This window comes from Crinia signifera, chromosome 1 (genome assembly GCF_055691185.1).
Source record: "Crinia signifera chromosome 1, ASM5569118v1, whole genome shotgun sequence".
Classification (NCBI taxonomy): Eukaryota; Metazoa; Chordata; class Amphibia; order Anura; family Myobatrachidae; genus Crinia; species Crinia signifera.
The window spans coordinates 359,033,917-359,056,661 of record NC_139217.1 but is presented as its reverse complement, the minus strand read 5'-3'; the positions used below and the strand labels follow the sequence as shown (position 1 = coordinate 359,056,661).

Here is a 22,745-nt window from a genome sequence, read left to right as displayed (position 1 = left end):
GCTCAGCAGAATAAAGCTAGGCACACATTTACTCTATGCAATTATCGGGCCATTAGCCCTATATCTGCTGATCAGGCCGATAATTGTATAGGTGTGTATGCCAGAAGTATTGGCCGATAGATGTCCTTAAACGATTGGATTAGGAGGCCACATTTTATGTGCAAGATTATAATCCCTGAATTCCCTAATACAGAAAAACATGTCTGTACTTTATCTGCCAGTAATACTGCAACCTGGAGAACGAGAACACACAATATATATTTTGTTTGATGTTAGTGTGGTATTTCCGTCACTGAAATCCCTGTCTTTGTCTAAAAAAATTTCATATAGGAATACAATAAGTTTTAAACGATTACAGTGTGGAAATATAAAGCATCATATTGCATCTAATAATAATATAGAGAACAGCAGGAACTGAATGCTAATGGCTATGTTAAGATTGTGTGTATAGTATTAATAACACCCAGCCATGCATAATATGATGTTGTTCTAATATCAAAAGGTACTGGTGACCTACAGAACGGTTAAACACTATAATTAGCCTTATTATGCACAGTCCGATATCATTTTCTCCACGTAGCTCCCCTCCAGCTGCAGCAAGAATTACAGTGTTATGTTAGAGTAGAAAGTACACTGTAACTGCAACTTCTTATTTAATGCGTGTAAGAAAGCAGAAAAAAATATTAGCTCCAAATCTGACGGTAATTTTGGGAATAGCAAAGAAATTGATTTTAAATCATTGGATCAAACGTTCAGCCCCATCCATATTAGAAACCAAAACCTTTTCACTTAACACTTTATACATGGAAAGACAAGCAACTCTATCAGATATAGAAACAGGGGTGATAAGATTGTATAGAAAATGGGGTCTTTAACCCTGCCTAGTGAAACTCAGACACAGATTTTATATCTATATGAGAATACTTCATGGTATCTGACAAGACAATTAGGTTATATTGATAACTGATATATATGCTGTGGAAATATTTTTCTGGTTCTTCTATATACAATCATGCTGATATAGCTGACTCACATTGAGATTGAGATGTAAATAAAATGTAAATTAATGTACAATATAGGATTTTTTCTTTGGCGGAGTGGTACCCTTCTTCCCCCTTCCTTTTTTTTTCTCTCCTCTTCTTGTTCGTTTGTATTTTTTTTTTCCGTTGCCTTGTTTGTCTAAGTCTCCCCCATGTTAAATGTTAAAATTCCGTTTTCTTAAGGATAAGGAAGCAATAAAAAACTATTCATTGATAGTTATCAATGACACACAGAAAGTTACTTTATTAGTAAAAATGTATATGTATGTACGACTAAAATCAGTGATATAGTCATAAAATGAAACACCCTGCGTGGTGTAAGTTAAAGAATAAGAAATAACTTTTACCCTTGCAAGTAATGTTTATGTTCTGTAACCAATATGGTAAAATGTGAAATGATAAAAGGGGATGTTCTATGAATATAATAGAACAGCCCTGTGAGTTATGGAGAAGAAAGAAAAAGGTTGTAAGAAGGGGAAAATGAAAGAAAGGGGGAGAAAAGGGAAAAGGAAAGGGGAAAAAGTAGGAAAACTGTAATACTTTCTACTGAAATGAAAATGGGATCTATAGACCGGAAATTTTATATAAAGGCGTTGCCTAGATTATTGAATTAAAAACATCCGGTAATATGCGTATATTAGGAAGAGGAGAGACGAGGAAAGGAGGAGGGGAGGTGGAGGGTAAGATAAAAATTACATACATTCTATTCAAATTTTATTTTATTTTTTATTTTTTATTTTGTTTTCGACACACAGTGGGCCTCATAGTAAATATACACACTGATCTTAATAAAATTTAAAATAGATTTATATATTTCCCGTTTTTTTTCCCTTATCTTTCACGGCAAATTATTCACAAGGATTCCTATTTGTTTAAGAAAAAGTCACTTTAATCACTTACACAAAATACACATACTGTATGGCCCTTTAGTAAATAATTCACAGAGGATCACCTTCACAACACATAACACTAAAAATGAATACACTAATCCAACCAAAAATAGATAAACTTTAGGAATATACGTATTGTAGGCTAGTAGGAATGGAAATAGGAATACAAATCAGATTTACTGGTCCCAACAATATTAAAAGTAGAATCTATGGGTAAACAAACTAAACATTAGATTAAATGTGAAAGGATAAGTGAGAAATTTATGATAAACAATACCATTTTCTTTGTTCTCTTTTGGATACATATGACTAACAAGCTATTGGCATTTATTGGAAAATGGAATTTACATGTTTTTAATTTAAATGTACAGTAGTATGTGTAAGTTTTGTCTTGTGTTTGCAGTTTGAAAAAAGTGATAAAAAAAAAAGAACTGTGGGTTAATAGAGCAGTCACTCCCACTAGTATTTTGATGGATCCACTCATATCTTAAATCGTTGATAATCTACTTTTTTTTATTTATTTTTTAACATCAATGGTTTTTATTGGAAAAATAGTTTTTTTATGGGGTACAGAAAAAAGAAAGACAATGGGAAAGGAGGGTTTAGGGAAATAGGGAGGGTCATGGGTACATCCAGAATTTGGCAAAAAAAAAGAATAACAAAGGGTGAATCACGTTAACAACAATGAAATATTAAAGACACATGTCATAGAGCACAGGAGGTCGATGGTGAGATTATCCGTAATTCAATATGAGAGATAAATTGTAGCAATTAAATGAGAAACATAACAAGTGTTAGGCTAACGGGGGAGTTTAATAATCTCAGGGGTTAGGTAGAGGGAGTCTCATCCAGACTAAATTAGAGTGGGTCAGTATGGGAAATATTTGGGAATTATTGGGCTCCTTCACCATCGGTCACATACTGTTAGAATGCCATGGATACCAGCGTACAATAGGGGAGGTGGTGTCATCGGAGTATGGGATAAATTCGGTCTCCATGAGGAAATGGAAATTCATTTTAAGTATGACTTTCAAGAATATCGGAGATTGTTACCACTGTTGGGAATTTCTTTTTCCATAGATGGGGAGAAAATGTTTAATCCTGTGTCTAGCCTGTTGGGCACGGAGTTTGCGAGCTAGCATTCTACCTGATCTATGACCCAGCAGGTATAATTTTTGTTGCATTTTATTTAAGGCCGACTGCGTACGAACTAGGAAAAGATTCTGTAAGGGACTATGCACACCTGAGATTTCCTTTTTTAAGATCTCTTGAAGGATTGGTTTTGTTTTTAGATTCTAAGTCTGACCGTCTGGACTCTAATTCTGACTGTAACTGAAGAGATAGAAGTTTAAAAGTGGCACCTGAAGATAGATTGCACTATCTGCACCTATAAAAAAATCTCTACTGAAGCACTTAATCAGTGCAGCCAAAGCGGTTATCCCAGTGCACTGGAGGTCCTCCTCCCCTCCGACCATAGCAGAATGGTTCACGCGACTTGAGTTCTACATAAATATGGATGACCTGTCTTTATCTGGCTCCTCTAACTATAAAGTGTTTAACACAATCTGGGCTCCGTGGCTCCTTTTAAAGGATTCCCCTTCGTACTTAGTTACACTAGGCCATAAGGTTACTCTGTGAGATATGGTGAAAGCTTGTAAATGCATGCCCGGGTAGTACCCCCTTTTCCTTCCCTTTCTTTCCCCTTTTCCAATTCTCATATTATTCTCTTTATATGATACTTCTAAGTTTCATTGATTGTAAGGTTAACTGTGATCTTATATGAGCAATATGCGTGCACCTTCCACGTGAGCAAACTTTCATATGCGTGCACGCTGGGAAGGAAATGTGTGGGCAGCTGCTCGCAGCCGCGCCATGGCCTCATTAGCATGAGAACGCCCAGCATAGCTAATGGGACCGTCCCATGCCCCTCTTTGCCCCCACCCGCTGTCCTGGGTGCGTGCACCTGGCAAACAGTCTGTTCGCTGTGGGTGCATACACCCTGCATATGCAAATGCTCCTGCGCAGTAAAACATTGGTCCCCGTGCGAAAGGACTTGAATAAGGTCTATACTGTATGCACAGTGCAATTGGAATTCACTTGCTCAGTAATCTGACTAGATTTTGACTACATGTGCTAAAGCTCTGAGCCAGCGGCGCATGGGACCACGCATCGGCATCGTCATGGGGTGCTGAAATGGAGCGATTTGTGCTTAATTTCTAAGCAATCTAGGCAGATGGCTCAGGAAAAAAGTTAAAAATTGCCCCATGTGTGTGCCCCTTCACTGCTCATTCCAGGTTTAGTAAGCTGATATGAAACCCAATGATTGAAGCTGCACTTTTTTTGTACACATGTGCTTAGCAGAATGTGGCATATTGCAGGAGCCTTTTATTTGGAATTGAAGTAGTTGTGCGATGCTTCCTCTGGGTTTGTTTATGCAGTGAATATATTTTATCTGGAAGTACTTCACAGCTTAAATTTCACACAGTTTTATGCAGATGGAAGATTAATGCTCTGATGGCTTTTCCGTACCTGTAGGATATTGTAAATTAAGCGTGAATCACTTCTGTTCTCTTCCAAAAGAAAGCTCAACAGTGCTCTGCAAGTTTATAGGCAGAATGGATTTATTATAATGCAAATGAAATAATACAGCTATCGAGCTTAAAAAGGATATAAACACATGGACGATTTCTCACACTTCTTTGTAAAAAAAAAAAAATTCTGATTGTTTTTTCCATCCACTGTCTTACAATTAGACAGTGTTTTTTATTGTCATAACCATATTAACATAGAAGGTAAGGTTGAATAAAGACTTTAGTCCAGGTAATGTTCAGGCCCGGTGGCCACTGTGTTGAGTATAATTAAAATAAGGGTTAAGAACCGACCTACAAGAAAGAGGTCCTATTATAATACAAATAGTGCACCAAGTTTGCGTTCCAAATCAAGCAGCCAGCTGAGAACAGGAAGTGGGGAGAAGTGACATCTGGCACACAGGGACCGCTGCGCCCGGCGGTGTGTGGGCGGACAGGTGAGTAATCAAAATTTGCAGGTATTTATGTGTGGGGGATGGGGGAGCACTTGCTGTCTGTTTTGTACACTTTGTGGCTAGTATCCAGAAGATGGGGTACATTTCCCCGAAAGCGCTCAATTATGCCTAAATAGAGCTTGTACCTGTTGCAAAACATTTGTGTGCCTCCTTTATTGGACTGATATATATATATATATATATATATATATATATATATGCAGCACGGATGGTGTAATGGTTAGCATTACTGCCTCACAGCACTGAGGTCATGGGTTCGATCCCCACCATGGCCATAGTTTGTATATTCTCCGCATACTTGCGTGGGTTTACTCTGGTTTCCTCCCACAATTTAAAAATATACAGGTAGGTTAATTGGCTTCCAACAAAAATTAACCCTAGTAGAATGTCTGTGTGTGCGTGTACATGTGTTAGGGAATATAGATTGTAAGCTCCATATTCTCTGTAAACCGGTGCGTAATATGTGTGCGCTATATAAGAAACTGTTAATAAATACATTTAGACTGTAAAGAATCACATTTTCTGGATTGTAATAACACTGTTTGGATGTCTAGATTTTGTTTTCTGGCATCAATTCGGGAGCAATTTGTTGATTGTCATCATATAAATATTGGTAGGTCACTCTACTTATTCTTAATTTTTATTATTTCATTATAGCAATTCTATTTGGTCATATGAAAACACTATTAGAGTTGTACAATCCTTTACGGTGTTGTAGGTCCCGACAAAGGATCCCCAGGATAGCAAGGAGGATTGTCTATCCCCCGTTTACCCTTAGGGCACTATGGTGCACTATTTGTATTATAATAGGACCTCTTTCTTGTAGGTCGGTTTTTAACCCTTATTTTAATTATACTCAACACACTGGCCACCGGGCCTGAACATCACCTGTCAAATAATAGGTATGTTTGTAATAATTAATAATATTTTTTTTGGATAGCACACTAGTTAAAGTAACACTACATAATATATTACATTTATAGGAACACTAAAGTTTCCATTCAAGGAAGTAGGAACTCTTATGTTGGAGAAATTTTTTTCATCCTCCAGTAAAGGTAAAAGAACCCACTATCGTTTTCTTCACCACCACCACCACCCCACTAACACTGCTATCAGTGTCATTCCTCAACTTTTTCTTTCTTTTTTTCTTCATGGCTTATAGTCTTCTGGATCAAATGAATTAATTATAAGTCCATGTTTTGTTTATTTGTATACTTAACCTTGATGTTTATATTTATAGATTGTTAAATGTGCCCCTGATGAAGTTTTTTTAGACGAAACGTGTTGGTACGTTTGGCATTTCCATTGAGGATTTGGTACTTGTTTCCTAGCACGGCGCTCCCATGATTTTAATTGTTTTGATCGCATCGCATGCGATGCGATCGATGCGATCAAAACGATGATTTCATTGTACATGCACCCTTATGGGTGATTACTATGTTATATGCACCCCCATTATTAACGCCACCGCCACTATGAACGTCAAACCGAAGCGCAGCGAGCCCACGAGGGGCAGCGTTACGCGTCCTCTGACCTTTTCATACCCCCACTATCCACGTCGGCGTGGAGTTGATTTTATATAGTGTGGCAAGCGCAGCCACCGAGCCCGAAGGGTGGCGAGCACACGCGGATAACTTCACATGTATTCCGCATCCCTTCGCGGGGCTCTCTGCCCTCGCCATGCTTCGGGCTTGGTGACTCGCTGCGCTCGCCACAAAATCAATTCCGCGCTGACGTGGATAGTGGGGGTATGAATAGGTCGGGGGACGCATACTGCCGCCCCTCGCTGGCTCGCTACACTCGCCACACTTCGGGTTTGCGTTGATAGTGAGGGTGGCATTAACAATGGGGGTGCATTTAACATAGTAATCACCCATCAGGGTGCCTGTACAATTATAAATCGCATTGCATGCCATTGTAATGGCATGCGATGCGATATTAAAATTGTACAGTGCGGCTCTTAGGACCAGAAAATCGGGTCCCATCGCATACCACTAATTAAGGTATGAGACGGTATGCGATGGGCGCCGTGCTAGGAAACAAGTACCGAGGATTTTAATAAAAGCATTACTGAGAATAATTCTTCAGATGTTCAATTGTGAAAAACTTTGGAACACATGGACTGTCAGTAATTTATTAGCGCTATACCACTATTGGGGAAGATATCTATATTTACAAATGGGCTGCTGGTCTATTGCTAATCAGAGAGATTGAAAACCACTTACCACCATCATTTATGATATTGTATGTTATTTATGGATAAATTGATTTGCTATTGCCATTGCAATACTAAAGATTGTACCACGATCACATTGAAACTTTAAGCCCAGACTTTCTTTCTTTGCATTGGAAAAATAATACAAAGAAAATGTAAAAATACAAATCTTTTATGGCAGAAAAACAAAAAATAGTTTAATATTATTCCCATGTGAATCAAAAGGCTTTAAGTAATTAATAAAACATGTTGCATTCATTATCTTTGCCCATTTAGTAAATAGATCTCCAAGGGCCCATTTTTATTTATTGAGAGGTGTGCAGTTGGTCAAGAAGATAATGTGAACCTCAAAGGGAAGCACATTTCCCTTCCTTTCAAGAATTAGAAAAAAAACAGAAACAGGCTGAAAACAATCTCAGAATGGTCACATCACTTGTCCCTAAATGACCCGTACAGTATGCCACTCAGTTTCTCTAAATGCTCTCTACATGTCCTAATCTGTACACGTGCTGCTTATTTGGACTCTCACCCAATAAAGGCTCTCAGGTGTAAATGGAACTTCAAGTAAAAACATGACCTTATACAGGTACTTGTAGTTCCACAGGACGAAAAACACCATGTATCAACCCTGTCTTTAGTTCAGTAGTTTAATTCCAGATTTTTTTTTTCATGTTCTTTAGTCTACTTGAAAGTGTTGGATCAAGTAGAGCCTGAGGGTGGTAGAATCAAAGACTTTGCAAAATCTGAACAATGCCATGAAAATTTTAAATTGAGTCTACGTATGGGACTACTTTAATCCTGTATAGCTCATTTTATTATGTCATATGTGTAAGACTTGTCCTGGTGCATTACTGATCCACCCAGAAATAATATAAATTATATACAGTATATATATATATATATATATATATATATTGTTGAATAGATCCATGAGTAAATCGTGAGTGCGTCCTGTCACGTCTGAGGTCTTGATCTGACCTGAGGAAGACTCAGTTGTTTGGGCTGAAGCACAGATGAAGCATGGAAGGCTAATGGTTTTTTTTCTGAATAAACAGCAGAGAGAGAGCTTGGATGGTACTGAGCTCAGGCCCGAAGGTATGACCAGAATGAGGAGGAGTTTGGGAATTTACTAATGAGAAAAGGGTAAATGAATCAAAATACAGTGTACAGCTGAAAATGGTCACAATATTGCAGTCAGCTGTCCACTGTATTCACATTATCATGATTACATTATCACTAGAATCAGTCTATTTTAGCAATTGGTGGTTACATTTTATCAACAGTAACACTGAGTCATTGAAGAATATTTGTGACCTATGGCGGTCGATGTTGACGAATAGCAGTGATGATAGGTACACTCTTGGTGCAGTGATAGAACAGTGATGGAGGTTGATGGTGCAGAGATAGTGACACAAATAATTTCCCAGCAGATAATGTAGAGATGGTAAGATACTGATGATGAAGTCAATGGTGGAGCAGCATCAATGTAGAGACACAGATGGTGGAGCAGGATCGATGTGGAGGCACCAATGGTGGGGCAGTAGTGATGTGAAGACACCAGTGGTGAAGCATGATCAATGTGGGGATACAGGAGGAAGCCAGGCAGTGTTGCAGGATGACAAAAGCACAAGTCAATAGGAAGAGTACATTCAACTGAACAAAGATGCTGCTAGGCTGAGGATAACATAGCACTGGCCTTTTGGGAGTGGTTTTTTAAACTCCTTTATAGCAGCCAGTGGTGGGTGATTGGTAATAGCAACAAAACCAAATATGGCTGCACCTATGTTTGGGTTTTGAAGGGAAAACTGGCTTGCTGCAAACAGGCTTGTGGTCTGTAGTAATGGTGGCGCTGAGGGCCACAGAGAGTGGATACTGATGTCTACTATGTTCGGAACAGTATGCTGCACACCCGCGGCAACAGCATCGCATTCTGCACTGAGTGCAAACCGTGCAGATGAATCTGGAGCGCAGTGCCAGTCTGGACAGACACTTTATGGTAAGAAAGAGTGTCTAGTCACCTGCTTCGTGACACATTCCTTCCACTATATTGTATTCCATGTACAACACAATGCCACAATTAGTATGTCATTCTCACTAATTTCTCCAGGGGTGTGGATCGTTAGGTCACTAACATGTTGGTCGACAGTCATTAGGTCGACATGCCATTAGTTCGACATGAGTCTAGGTCAACATGCAGTAAGGTCGACATGGGTTAGGTTGACAGGGTCATTCGGTCAACATGGTCAGAAGGTCAACATGGGTTAGGTCGAAATCCAAAAAGTCGACATGGGGTTTTTCACAATTTTCTGTCCCAAATGTCAGCACAGTCGACATGGACACTGAAAGGTAGCACCTTGTCCCCTCGCATGGCTTGGTGCGCTCGCCATGCTTTGGGCATGGTGCCTCGCTAAGCTTGGCACACTATTTTATTCTCCCACCATACCCTAGTGGGTGGTAGGGCATGAAATACCGCCTGTCGGTACATGTTGGTTCAAATTTTATTTTTAAACCCTTATCGACCTAACCCATGTTGACCTAGACTCATGCTGACTGTCCTGCATGTCAACCTAGACTCATGTCAACCTAAATGCATGTCGACCTAATGACTGTCAATCAACATGCTGATGACCCAATGACCGTATCCCTTCTCCAGAAACTAGGCAGAAAGAAATAATTTAACTTTTTTTCCATTCTGAACTTTTATTCTCTGTTTAAGTTGTAAAAATGCATTATTAGCATTTTTGTAATGATAATAGGATTTTGGAGAGTTTTTCAATGAGAACTAATGTTGAGGTGATGATAAACACAAGGTAAAGTCAGGAAGGGTCAACCTCTATATTTGACAGAGAAATTGTTATTAGAATTCTTATCTGCTGAGAAGGGCTGTCAGTGTTGCCTCACGTGGAGAGGCTGTTAAACATAATCGCAAGAATTATAGGTACATCCTTCTCATTCCCCTGGACAGCATCCCAATTCTACTATCTGACAGGCGAAATTTTTTTAAAATGTGAAATGGCAGCCTTAGAAGGCTAATGCTCTTCTCCTCGTAAAAAGATATATTGGAAGACAGCAGGGAGTCTGTCTCAGGTAGTATCTATTCCTTCTCAGAAGACATTGCCTCAAGAAAAATAAAATTACTTTTCTTAGTTTAACCCCTCCAATACCTATTATCCTTTGCTGCAGCTAACTCTGAAAATTATGAATTTTAATATCTCATTACAGTATATGTTAATATAATAAACTTGGCACTAGATGTGTGTTCCAGAAAAGAAAGGAGATAATATGGCAACAGTACATTGTTTCACGGTTAGGAGAAGTGAACCAAAGAGAGAAAGAAGCTTTGTGGGCGCACTCTTATTATTAGTAAATGTTGTATTAATTTAAAATTTAACTTTTATTGAGATCCTTATTAAAATAGAGTAACAAGAGTCGTTACGTAGAATGGAAAAACAAATAGATTTAATAGAGAGAAAATTATTTTATAATTATATAATGTAATGTAGTGTGCTAGCACTAATTGCTTTTTCACACATTAATCTCCATTCAGCGCATTAGTTGCTTGTCATCATTGGTATATATACACAATGTGATTATAGGCGAAGTTGAATGGTTTGTATCCCTCAATTGGGTGGCTGGAATTGCCTTGGGGGATATTGGTTGCCCCAGCAGCGGAGCTTTTAGGTATTTATAGCTTGTATTGCTCATGCAGTAGGCGTATCCAGTGCAATCAAATTTTGGAATAAAACTTGTCCAAATTTTAGATACCACACCAGTGTTTCTTCAGGGGTCTCCCACTAAAATACTGAACTGGCCCTTCACTGCTTTGCTTCCAAGTTCGGGAAGTTATTGGGCAGTTCCAGTGAGGTATGGTGGTATACTTTAGGACCAAAATTCCATTCAGCAATTACCTGGTTAACTGCAATTAGAGCATTTATAGCTATCCATATACCATGTATTTTTCTGAAATCATGAGGACCAGTAATGGTAAATTACAACTGTATATAGGAACAGAGATTTACCTTTATTATAAACCGTAGGTGCCCTTAGCGCTACAGAAGTATTTAACAGGTAGAGGAATAATGTACGTGGGAGAGACAAGCAGGGGGGGGGGGGGGGAAAGAGGAGGAGGATGAAAATTTATTGAATGGGGGGGGGGGATTTTGAAAGAGGAGAAGGGAGAAGGAAGCAGGGGAGGAACTGAGTGAGAGACAGAAAAAAAGAGGAAAGGGAAAAAAAGGGAAGTGTATCAAGACGTTTAGGAAATGTTAATCACAATGCAGGTGATGAAGTCACCAAATTATTGCTCTCCTGTATTCAGGCAGTGGGATATATAAGTCATTTGTTGGTGAAGAATGAATAAGATACTCAAGAAAAAAATATATCCAAGAAAAAATTAGAAAATTGATAATGTCACATAGAATAGTTAATGTCACTTTGTCCTGGTATAGACACTTCTCAATAATGTCCCCTGACAAGCATAATGTCTCAGTAGAAGCTGCTGCATACAGGTAGAAGGCACAGTGAACCTATAGTTTTGCCTATGATACTGGCAGTCCTTAATCTGGAAGGTTTCAACAGTAACTAGTAAGCAAATTTATGTCCTGAATACATTGGCAATGAATTGTGCGTTTGCTGTGGACAGACTAGGCACTGTGACCCTGCGCTGTTGCCGATTGTAATAGCTTCAAAATATAAGTAGAGCACTCTACTGGCTTGAACTATTTAGCACTGAATTGTGCGTTTGTATTTACAATAGGTGTCACTCTGCCGCTGAGCGCGGTCAGGAGACACCGGTACCTGTAACGCCTGGTCCTGGCGTTTAGATGTGGGGGGACCTCGGGGCTCCGGTATTGAAGGATGAAATGTCCGGGCTGGTGGGTAAGCTGATGGGCACTGAAAACGCCGCTGCTGCTCCGGCTGGGGTCCGCTAATACACGTGTTTCGCCGTTGGCTTCCTCAGTATGCGCCATGGAGATTAATGTGTGAAAAAGCAATTAGTGCTAGCACACTACATTACATTATATAATTATAAAATAATTTTCTCTCTATTAAATCTATTTGTTTTTCCATTCTACGTAACGACTCTTGTTACTCTATTTTAATAAGGATCTCAATAAAAGTTAAATTTTAAATTAATACAACATTTACTAATAATAAGAGTGCGCCCACAAAGCTTCTTTCTCTCTTTGGTTCACTTCTCCCAAGTGAACAAAACCTTCTACTCAGTTATAATACTGAATTTTGGGGCGCACCACCAATCAATGACTATCAGAATCCACTACAGATAGTCCTCCATATTGGTTTCCTGATTAATACCCTTTTATCTCTCAGTCTGTGCGGGTTCAACCACACCCCTCCTACCAATTGTTTCACGGTTGGCAAGTGTGCTGACCTAGGGGTAAATTTACTAAAATGAAATTGTTATTAATAAGAAAATCTCGGCTGGAAATCACATATATCACAAATTTGCAAAAAAAAAATATGAATGAAAATTTTGGCCAGAACACACATGTATGAATTAAAAGACCATTGGTCAAACTCCGCAGGACTTCCCATAGGCACCCACAACAACATCGGAATTTACTATCATTCGTACCAGCAAACTCTGCTGTGAATTCAACTTAAAATGCACTTCTCAAATAGAACTGCTTTTGCATGCCGAGTTTGCAGAAACGGTTCAGTGAGATCCATACAGTACTTCTTTGTATAAAATATATAAAAAAGAGCTTTTCCCTTTTACACAAAGAAGTACTGCACAGGTCTCACTGATCCATGCATTTGTCATGGTCGGCAGTGTATGGTTGCCAGTAAACTCTGCAGCCAAGCACAGATCACTCCACCATCAGGAAACACAAAGCCTAAGAACACTGCAATTTATAACTAGATTTTTTTTTTTTTTTTTTAAATCAGACCTGTGTCCATTCGTATCCAGCCATTCTGCAACTCGGCTGTCACACAGGAGCTTAGTAAATTTACCCCCTGTTCTCCTGGAGATCTGGTGAAGTCCAGGGTGGATGTCTAGGGTGTTTGATGGCATAAATAATGTCATTGTGACCCCCATTACCTTAACAAAGTGCTGCAAATCACATGAATATATTGAGGCTGATGACATACGTCAAAGTGAATATTCACTGTTTGGGATGAATTTCTTTTAAGGTTGGTAGGCAAGTATAGATATGAGATAATATATGGGTACTTGTGTATTATCACGACACCCATCGCGTCGTATCGCATACCACTAATTAAGGTATGCGATGGAACCCGATTTCAGCCTTTCCCCGGGATGAGTGTACAATTTTAATATCGCGACGCATCACATGCCATTATAATGGCATGCGATGCGACGCGATTTCCATGTTAAATGCCCACCCAGACCCGATTTTTTTATTGTATCCCCACCCTGATGGGTAATGACTATGTAAAATGCCCCCCCCCCCCCCATTGTTAACGCCACCCCACTATCAACGCCAACCCGAAGCGTGGCGAGCGCAGAGAGCCCGCAAGGGGCGGCGGTACACGTCCTCCAACCTTTTCATACCCCCACTATCCACGTTGGCGAGGAGTTGATTCTATATAGTGTGGCGAGCGCAGCGAGGGGACGCGCATTACTTCACAAGTATTACGTGTCCCCTCGCGGGGCTTGCTGCACTCGCCACGCTTCGGGCTCGGTTGCTCGCTGCGCTCGCCACACTATATAAAATCAACTCCACGCTGACGTGGATAGTGGGGGTATGAAAAGGTCGGAGGACGCGTACCGCCGCCCCTTGCGGGCTCGCTGCGCTTGCCACGCTTCGGGTTGGCGTTGATAGTGGGGTTGAGTTAACAATGGGGGGGGCATTGGACATAATTGTACATAGTCATTACCCATCAGGGTGGGTGTACAATCTAAAATCGGGTCTGGGGGGGCATTTAACATAGGAATCGGGAATCTGGGTGCCTGTACAATTAACAATCGGTACAATCGCGTCGCATCGCATGCGATGCGACTTTGTGGTTGTACAATGCCCTGCGATGGAAATCGGGGGCGCCGTGATAATACACAAGTACCAGTATATGTAATATGTCTCAGTATTAGAGCCCCAGAGTAAATCAGGGGCCACGACTACTTGGTGTTTCACTTATTTATTTATTTTTTCAGCTTATTTTATGAGAATTGCATCCATTTGGTCAACATTCTGCTTTTTTCAAAGATCATGAATTGATCTTTCCCGTATTTGTGGAACCAGGAATGGCTCTGAAAGCTTTTTTTTTCTTAATAACTATTCAAGAAGCCTCACTTTCTGGTTACGAAAAAATCACACATTCCCATTAATAAAAAATCGCCAGAATTCGCAATCGATTTCTGGTTTGTTCTAAAAAATCGCAACCTTTTACATGTGCCTTTTTTTCACATGTGCGATTTGGTGCAATTTTTCAGGTGTCTAAAAAATCGCACCTTATTACATTTGACCCTATGGCCCTGATTTTGGTTCACTCGAAAAAGCTAATTCTCTTTTTAATGGACAAAATGTTGTGCACTGCAGGTGGGGCAGATGTAGCATGTGCAGAGAGAGAGTTAGATTTGGCTGGGGTTTGCACTTCAAACCCCAATCTGTATTGCAAGTGTAAAAATAAAGCAGTCAGTATTTACCTTGCACATAAACTACATAACACCCAAATCTAACTCTCTCTGCACATTACATCAGGTCCCCTGCAGATACACATATTTTTTTGTCCATTAAAGAGAGAATTTGTTTTTTGCGAGTGAACCAGAATCAGGCCCTATATCTCCAAACTGTACCAAAGCTAAACAGACAGTACCAATTTTCAGCTTCTGTCTCAATATTAGGGTCTTGCACTGTGAATTATGCATTCCCCCATTGCTACGCAGCACAATAAAGCAGTGGTATGAAGTTTGTTTGGGTGGCTTCTATAGTGTGCAATCTGTTGGTTATGTCCACATCCACATCTCCTCTTACAGAGCATTGTTTTTTCCCCTGCTGAAACATATGCTGCAGATGCCCATTAATGGGCTCACCCTAAATGGATCATTAACTCATATTTGTGTCCTCAGTAGCTTTTAAATTGCACGCTTTATTCCAGCAACACCACCTTTCTTTTCCTTTTTATTGTCACGGTGTATCTTCACCCATTGCTTTTTGTGTAATTGATGCCTTATCAAAACCTATACCAGTGGTTCCCAAACTGTGTACCTAGGCACCCTGGATTGCCTCGGGATGTTTATGCTTAATGGGGCAGATGTATTAAGCCTGGAGAAGAGATAAACTGGAGATAACTTGGAAGAGTTAATGCACCAGCCAATCAGCTGTGTTTGAAATATGACAGTTGGGATCTGATTGGCTGGTGCGTTATCTCCTTCCACTTTATCTCCAGTTTATCTCTTCACCAGGCTTAATACATCTGCCTCAATGTGAGGTAAAACCAGTGTTGGTGGCTGCCAATCATAGAAGGTATGGACAATTAGAACCACAGCCTTGTTCCCCACCTCGTAAATGAACCTGAGGGTGACAGTTGAGCACAGTTTACTTTTTGACTAGGGTTTCCTTGAACAAATGCTGATATTCTATGGTGCCCTGGTAAAGAAAGTTTGGGAACCACTTAAGCTCCCATCTAGGTCCTGGAGTACTCTGTGGACCCCAGATTGTTATAACACTTAATGTATGTTTAAATGTCTAGGGTTGCCATTTAAAAGATAAAGATAATAAATATAACATAATTACACTAGGGTTAGTTAACTTAAAACCTGAGCTATTCTAAAAATGCAGGTCTGCATATATTTTGTGATTTAGAATAACCATTCACTTTAAAATATTTCGTTAACTTATAGGACAAACTGTTAATTTGCTATACAGTATACTGTATTGAAAATTTAGGAAATAGTTACTGCAGTTCAAAATTACTTTTGCTGTATATTGAGCAGTTTTTAGAGTCCTAGAAGAAAAAAACGAAGTCTAAAGTTCAGTTAGAATTCTGTGCTAGATGCAGAAGTTGTTGCATTAATATTCTGTTAATTATTTAGCAAAATATTTTCCTAAAAACTTGAATGTATAATGACACTTATTGCCAGACTTAAAAAACATACAGTAATCCAACACTGATTAATGAGACTTGAGGCCATTGGCAGAAGGAACGCTTCATCTCTATAGAGTTCTGCAGATCCTGTAGGCTTTCAGTGTATCCCAGTTTTGTCTTTTACCTGTTCTTTGCTGCCTCAATTTAAATATAATTTGTATATATTGAGACCATGAGCAGCTTCAGTTCAATCACTTTTTTTCAGTACTCTAATGGGTATGTACTATATACATATGTAGTTTCCCAGTAGCACTGAAGTTTCTGAAAGAAGACTCTATAAAATAAGAGAGCTATGGTCACTGGAATATGTTTTAAACCAAAGCATGTGTGACTGACGTTGGGTTCCAATAGCAAAATGTTCCACGCAGTCTTATTTTACACAAATGGCCCATGAAAGCATGAGCGGCCCAAGGGAACGGGCTGTGTATATTATTAGATTGTGCATACCTCCCAACATGACCTATTCCAGAAGGGACAAAATTCTCTCTGCCTGGACTTCCATTTAAATAAATGACTGCAATCATAAATCAAGAGGGAAGTCCAGGAATGGGTCATGTTGGGATGTATGGGTTGTGTATATTACATTTTAAATATTTACAAAGTTACAAAATGTGTGGGAAAAACAGCAGAGACCACTCATCGCAGCCTTTCAGATACAGATTTGGACTCATTAAGTAGTTTTTGTCGAATCAGATTTGTGCAATTAAGACTAAGGTGGGGAGAAGTTGTCTACTTAGCTGCTGCTTTTCATTCCAATTTCAGTGTGATTTATATCCAAATTTCAGAACATAAGTCCCAAGACATAACACAAGCATGCAGCATACACAATTTTGTCCAGTTACGGTATGAAATATTGGTAACTACTGACAAACACGATTTTCTGGATTACTGGCTCCCAACAGGTCACATTGGCCCTTATTCTAGTTCACTCTTTTTTACAAAATCCTTCTAAAGGTGCCCACACACGCACAGATCCCGGCGTGCGTTGTGGGCTTAACTAGCACACATAGCATCGCATCGTATGCCTTGTGCATACGATGTGCATGCGATGCGATGCTATGCTAGAAAAAGCTAGTACAAAAAGTATGTGCAGCACATACTTTTTGTACTGTGTGATGAGGTGCAGCGGGAGCGCGCACCCCATCGTACAGCATCGCACCGCCGGGATCGGTGCGTGTGTGGGCACCTTTAGATGGACAAAACCATGTGCACTGCAGGGGGGGCAGATGTAAAATGTGCAGCGAGAATTAGATTTGTGCGAGTTATTTAGTTTCTGTACAGGCAAAATACTGCTTTCTTTTTACACTGCCTTATAGATCTCACTTTGAAGTAAAACCCCACCCAAATCTAACGCTCTCTGCACCTGCAGTGCACATGGTTTTGTCCATCTAAGAAGGATTTTGTCAGAAAGAGTGAACTAGAATAATGCTCATTGTGAGGATTCTGTGGGCCTGATTCAGACATGTTAATTAGGCTGCGTATACTCGCAGACTAGTGAACGGGTAAGCACCGTGCTGCTGAACGCCACTTAAACACGCATGCACTAACCCCAAACAATGGAAAAGGGGAGAAATTTGGCCCATTATCAGGGGCTCTGAATGAGCCCCTATGTGCGGAAGCAGGTGGGATAATTACAAGTAGTAAACCAGATAAATTCACATGTACATGATTAAAGAAGTAGACAAAACATGACCTGTTGGTGGTACTTTAAGTCTGCTCTAGAACAACATTTTTTAACTCCATTAACCCTCTCAAAAGCATAGGAGGGAATTCATTTGGTGATGATTTTTCACCATTTACATTAGGTAGCAGTTAAGCTAATGTGATAAAAATGTGTTAAAAATCATGTTGATCTATTCATGTGTCTACCTTTTTCAAGATGACAATTTGATCATGTCAACAGTCTGACCCGATCGACATTTGACCCATGATCGACATTTGACCCTTGTCAACCTTTGCCATGTTGTTCTTTTGAGTCTGTCAAATGTTTGACCTTTTGACCCTGTCAACGTATTGCATCTCGACCTTTTGAGATAGACCTATTGACTGTCTCTAATAATCCACACCGGTTACCAGATAGAGGGAGATCTGAATCTAATTTTGAATATACTGTAGAAGTTTTATAAGAAAAGTGACTTTCGGAAAATGGCTGCCCCCATACGAAAGACATTTTTTAGAAAAGAAGGTTTTCCTATGGGGCAGCCATTTTCCGAAAGACACTTTTTTTCATAAGTGCATCCGTCCATACTGCAGTGCTGGGATCCGCAATTACGGAGGTACCGGCTGCAGAGTGGGGGGGTTTCTTAACACATTGCGGGAGTGGGGGGGGAGTCGGGGGATGTTAACCCACGCACGGGGGGGGGGCTCCAGTGCTATGAAGATTTAATGCGCGCTCATTAAATATTCACTGCGCTGAATTTAGGACCCAGCTCATTGGCTGGGTCCTAAATACCGTTTCAGACCCGATTTTGATGACAAAATATCGGGTCTGAAACGGGTAGGACCCTCCATTTTAACCGTTTTACAAAAACGGCTTTTGTAAAACTGTAAAGTGGTCCTGCACCTTTCAGACCGCATAGATTACCATTTTAAAACAGTTAAAAATCTGCAAAATACCGGTTTTTAAGTGCGGTCTGAAAGGGGCATAACTGGTGGATCACGCAGGCTTTATTTCAGTATAGAATTATAGTCAGTTAGGATTACATTGTATCAATACAGGATCAGTCAGTTACATTTATGTAACATTTTCATATTGCCCTTTTATTTATGTGTTGGCTCATTGTACATGTAAAAAGCTCCTGTATAATTATTACCAGGACACATACAGCCTGTGGTGTCCTGGTATAATTATACAGTGGGAGCAGCCTGTGGTGTCCTGGTATAATTATACAGGGGGAGCAGCCTGTGGTGTCCTAGTATAATTATCCAAGGGAAGCAGCCTGTGGTGTCCTGGTATTATTATACAGGGGGAGCAGCCTGCGTTGTCCTTGTATTATTATGCAGGGGGAGCAGCCTGTGGTGTCCTAGTAAAATTATACAGGGGGAGCAGCCTGTGGTGTCCTGGAATTATTATGCATGGGGAGCAGCCTGTGGTGTCCTGGTATTAGTATGCAGGGGAAGCAGCCTGTGGTGTCCTGGTATTATTATGCAGGGGGAGCGGCCTGTGGTGTCCTGGTATTATTATGCAGGGGGAGCAGCATGCAGTGTCCTGGTATTATTATGCAGGGGGAGCAGCCTGTGGTGTCCTGGTATTATGCAGGGGAAGCAGCCTGTCGTGTCCTGGTAAAATTATACAGGGGGAGCGGCCTGCAGTGTCCTGGTAATATTATGCAGGGGAAGCAGCCTGCGGTATCCTGGTATTATTATGCAAAGGGTGCGGCCTGCGGTGTCCTGGTATTATTATGCAGGGGGAGCGGCCTGTGGTGTCCTGGTATTATTATGCAGGGGGAGCGGCCTGTGGTGTCCTGGTATTATTATGCAGGGGGAGCGGCCTGTGGTGTCCTGGTATTATTATGCAGGAGGAGCAGCCTGTCAAAGTTATAATAATAAAGTGTCTATGGTATATCTTCTTTTTTTATTAATACATATTTTTTAAATGAAAAACCTCAATTTACCGATGCGCTGTTACTTATGGGCCAGTGCACTGGACTTGCCCCCCAGGCTAAAAGTTGCCAGCCAGCCCCTGCTTCCAGTCTCCAGTGTCGACAGCCAGTGCTTCAGTCTACTTCCTGGAGCATGGTTCTCTGGCTTTGTGCTCCAAACCTGCTGCTGCTCCTGTGTTCCTTAATGGTTACCAGTTCCGCAGTGACCCACCAGCTTCTTGACAGTCGTCTCCAAGGTCTTCCAATCATTTACAAACTATTTACCGTTGTCTACAAAGCCTTCATAAATTATCTCCAAGTTCTTTGCAGTTGTGTCCCAGTCCACAGTATATTCCACAGTCATTTACAAGTCTTTCACAGTCATCTCCATCTCCAAGGTCTCAGTGTATTCCACCAGCTATCTGCAAACTCTTCACAGTTGTACCCAAGTCATGTGCAACAGTCTATCTACTGATATACAAACTGCTTCTGTTATCACTGTTGCCTGTGATCACTGCATTTCAAGTATCTGTTTTGCTTGTTGATTCATTGAAGTTTATTCTAAGACTGTACTGTAAACCTTTATCATTAAATCTTCTAAACCTCACTCAACTCTCCTCCGTTTATCCTGTACTTTGGTACATGAGAAAGCACTACATCCATCTACTCAATTCCACTTCCTCAGCTGCCTCCTCCCTGCCAGTCCCACAAAAACCCAAAGTGTGACAAAAGCCTTCTAAAAAGACCTCCCAACTTTTCTTGTTTTGGGAATTAGGTAGACGTGTTTGTAAAAGGGGGTATGACCACTTGTCAGGGGGGAATAGCTCACACTTTTAGTGCTCTGGATCTTCCCCAACTTGTGACAAAACCATCCAAATTGTAAAAGAGGGTCTTTTCCCCCTACATCAGGTAGCTATGTCCTGTTTATTACTTCTGGTGGTATTTACAGCAAGGCTGGTCTTACGTCTTACGTCTTCGCATGCACTGTCATTCTTTCTCTCATTGTCGAGCTTATCACACTTGGCCGATTGCAAGTAAATACAACAAGTTAATACAATTCAGAATAAAAAGTATTCATCCCACCATTAAACTGGTGCAAGATGCCAAACAAGGAAAGGTATATTTCACACCATACAGTAGAAATCCTCTTTCTAATCATATATTCCAGATAGGAACCTCTTTATTTGTTTTATCGTAATACATTGAAGTATTGTGCAGCAATGTCTGTAAAATTCACACTATTACAGTATTATCAGTTCCATTATACCAATCAATTTTAGGTTATTTCAAAAGTCTACTCATTTCTATAATAGTACATTATTTTAAATTGGCTTTCTAGATCGTGTCCAAACGCCACTGAAATTTTTTTGCATATAGGTATTAAGTGGCAACAGGAATAAATAGGTAGAATAATGTATATTGCTGGGTGAAAACCTGGATGCTAAGTGCCCAACATGTCCACATATACATGAGTCTTTGACACTGCGGTTGGTAAAACGCGTGTCAATAGTAGCCCTAGGATCTAAACAACTACATTTCAGATCATCTTCATACTAAGGGGCTTATTGAATTGTTACTGCCTGTCCCTGTTCCCGGTGGAAATAGTCATCTGTTTCTGCTGGTGGGCATGTTATCTCGGGACATGTTAGAATAGAATGGAGATCAATAGTAGAAGTGAAGTAGAATACAGAAGTAAAGAACAATATCAACAGCATCACAAAAATCACCTGAACATTATTGAGGGAGCAATTGGTCAGCATAGTCATATATATTCATACCAACAGTCATAAATTAATATAAACCGCTATAGAAATAAAGATACAGACGTAGAAGGGCACATAAAAAATAGTGAGCTATAGAGTAATTGAAAGCAGTCTCTGTGTTCTGTAGAGAAAAATGACACTCAGTGATACAGATAGAGCCGGCCTGTTTCTTGCAGGGTTGCTGGCCATAGAATCCCCCCACCAGCGGCCGGCTCTCGCCAGGGGCCCACGCGCACAAGACGCTCGCTCGTGCCCTGTAGCTACGGTGCCCCTCGCCGCCCCGCCATCCCCCCTATCCCTGCCCGTCTCCCGGAAGTGGAGACGGCAGGGACCCGCAGCGGTGCCGCCCGGATACTGGGACGCGCGTGCATGCTAGACGCATGCGTGTCCCAGTCAGATGGAGCGCCTCTACGCCGGCGATCACCAGAGCAAGCAGGCTGGTGATCCCCGGCCAAAAACCAGGGGCGCTCCATATGTAGCCTCCTTATTGCCACTTCTACACGTATGTGCCTTACTGTACTCTGTCTTGTCTCCCTGTCATCCATAAGAAGTTGTAGTATTTCGGCCAAATACGATCAACATAAAAGTACCAAGAAAGGTGCAATGAGAAACCACTTCTGACTGTCCTCTTCAGCATCTGCATTTGACTGATATTTGATGTTTTACATCAACCCTATTACAATATAGATAGTTCCTTACTATGTTTTAATCTAGTTTTCATATGCCAGTCCAGCTTGTAAATTCCCCCATTTCCCTGCTTTTATGTGCAGTTTAAACATCAGCCATAATCTGTTCTGAATATTGTTCTTACCTCACAGGCATCTCCATATTTTGGATGCAAATTTTCTTTGAACTGTGACAATGTGAACATACTGCATAATGTTTCTACATATGACTGAACCACCCTGGAAATTTCCTGTGCTGAACATATAAATGCTTAGTTAGCTATGACTGTTTGTTTTTGTTTTGTTGTTTTTTACCTGGCCATTTATGATGGACCACTCGTTTGCTTACACGTCTGAATTAAAAGCAAAATTCAGTTATACTGTATCAGCCAGTAGCCTAGAAGTAAAACTTGTTTATTAAATGTAAAAAAAAAAGTGACAAGAATAAAATGCATTTAATGGAATTAAATTACAGT

At 40.4% G+C, this 22,745-nt stretch overlaps 1 protein-coding gene and 1 pseudogene across 7 annotated transcripts in view; one reads left to right on the top strand and one right to left on the bottom strand.

Moving 5' to 3' along the window:
• Positions 1 to 22,745, top strand: part of ARVCF (ARVCF delta catenin family member) — a 576,304-nt gene that overhangs the window by 104,121 nt on the left and 449,438 nt on the right. The window lies entirely within an intron of this gene.
• LOC146041158 (5S ribosomal RNA) lies at positions 10,947 to 11,066 on the bottom strand (annotated as a pseudogene).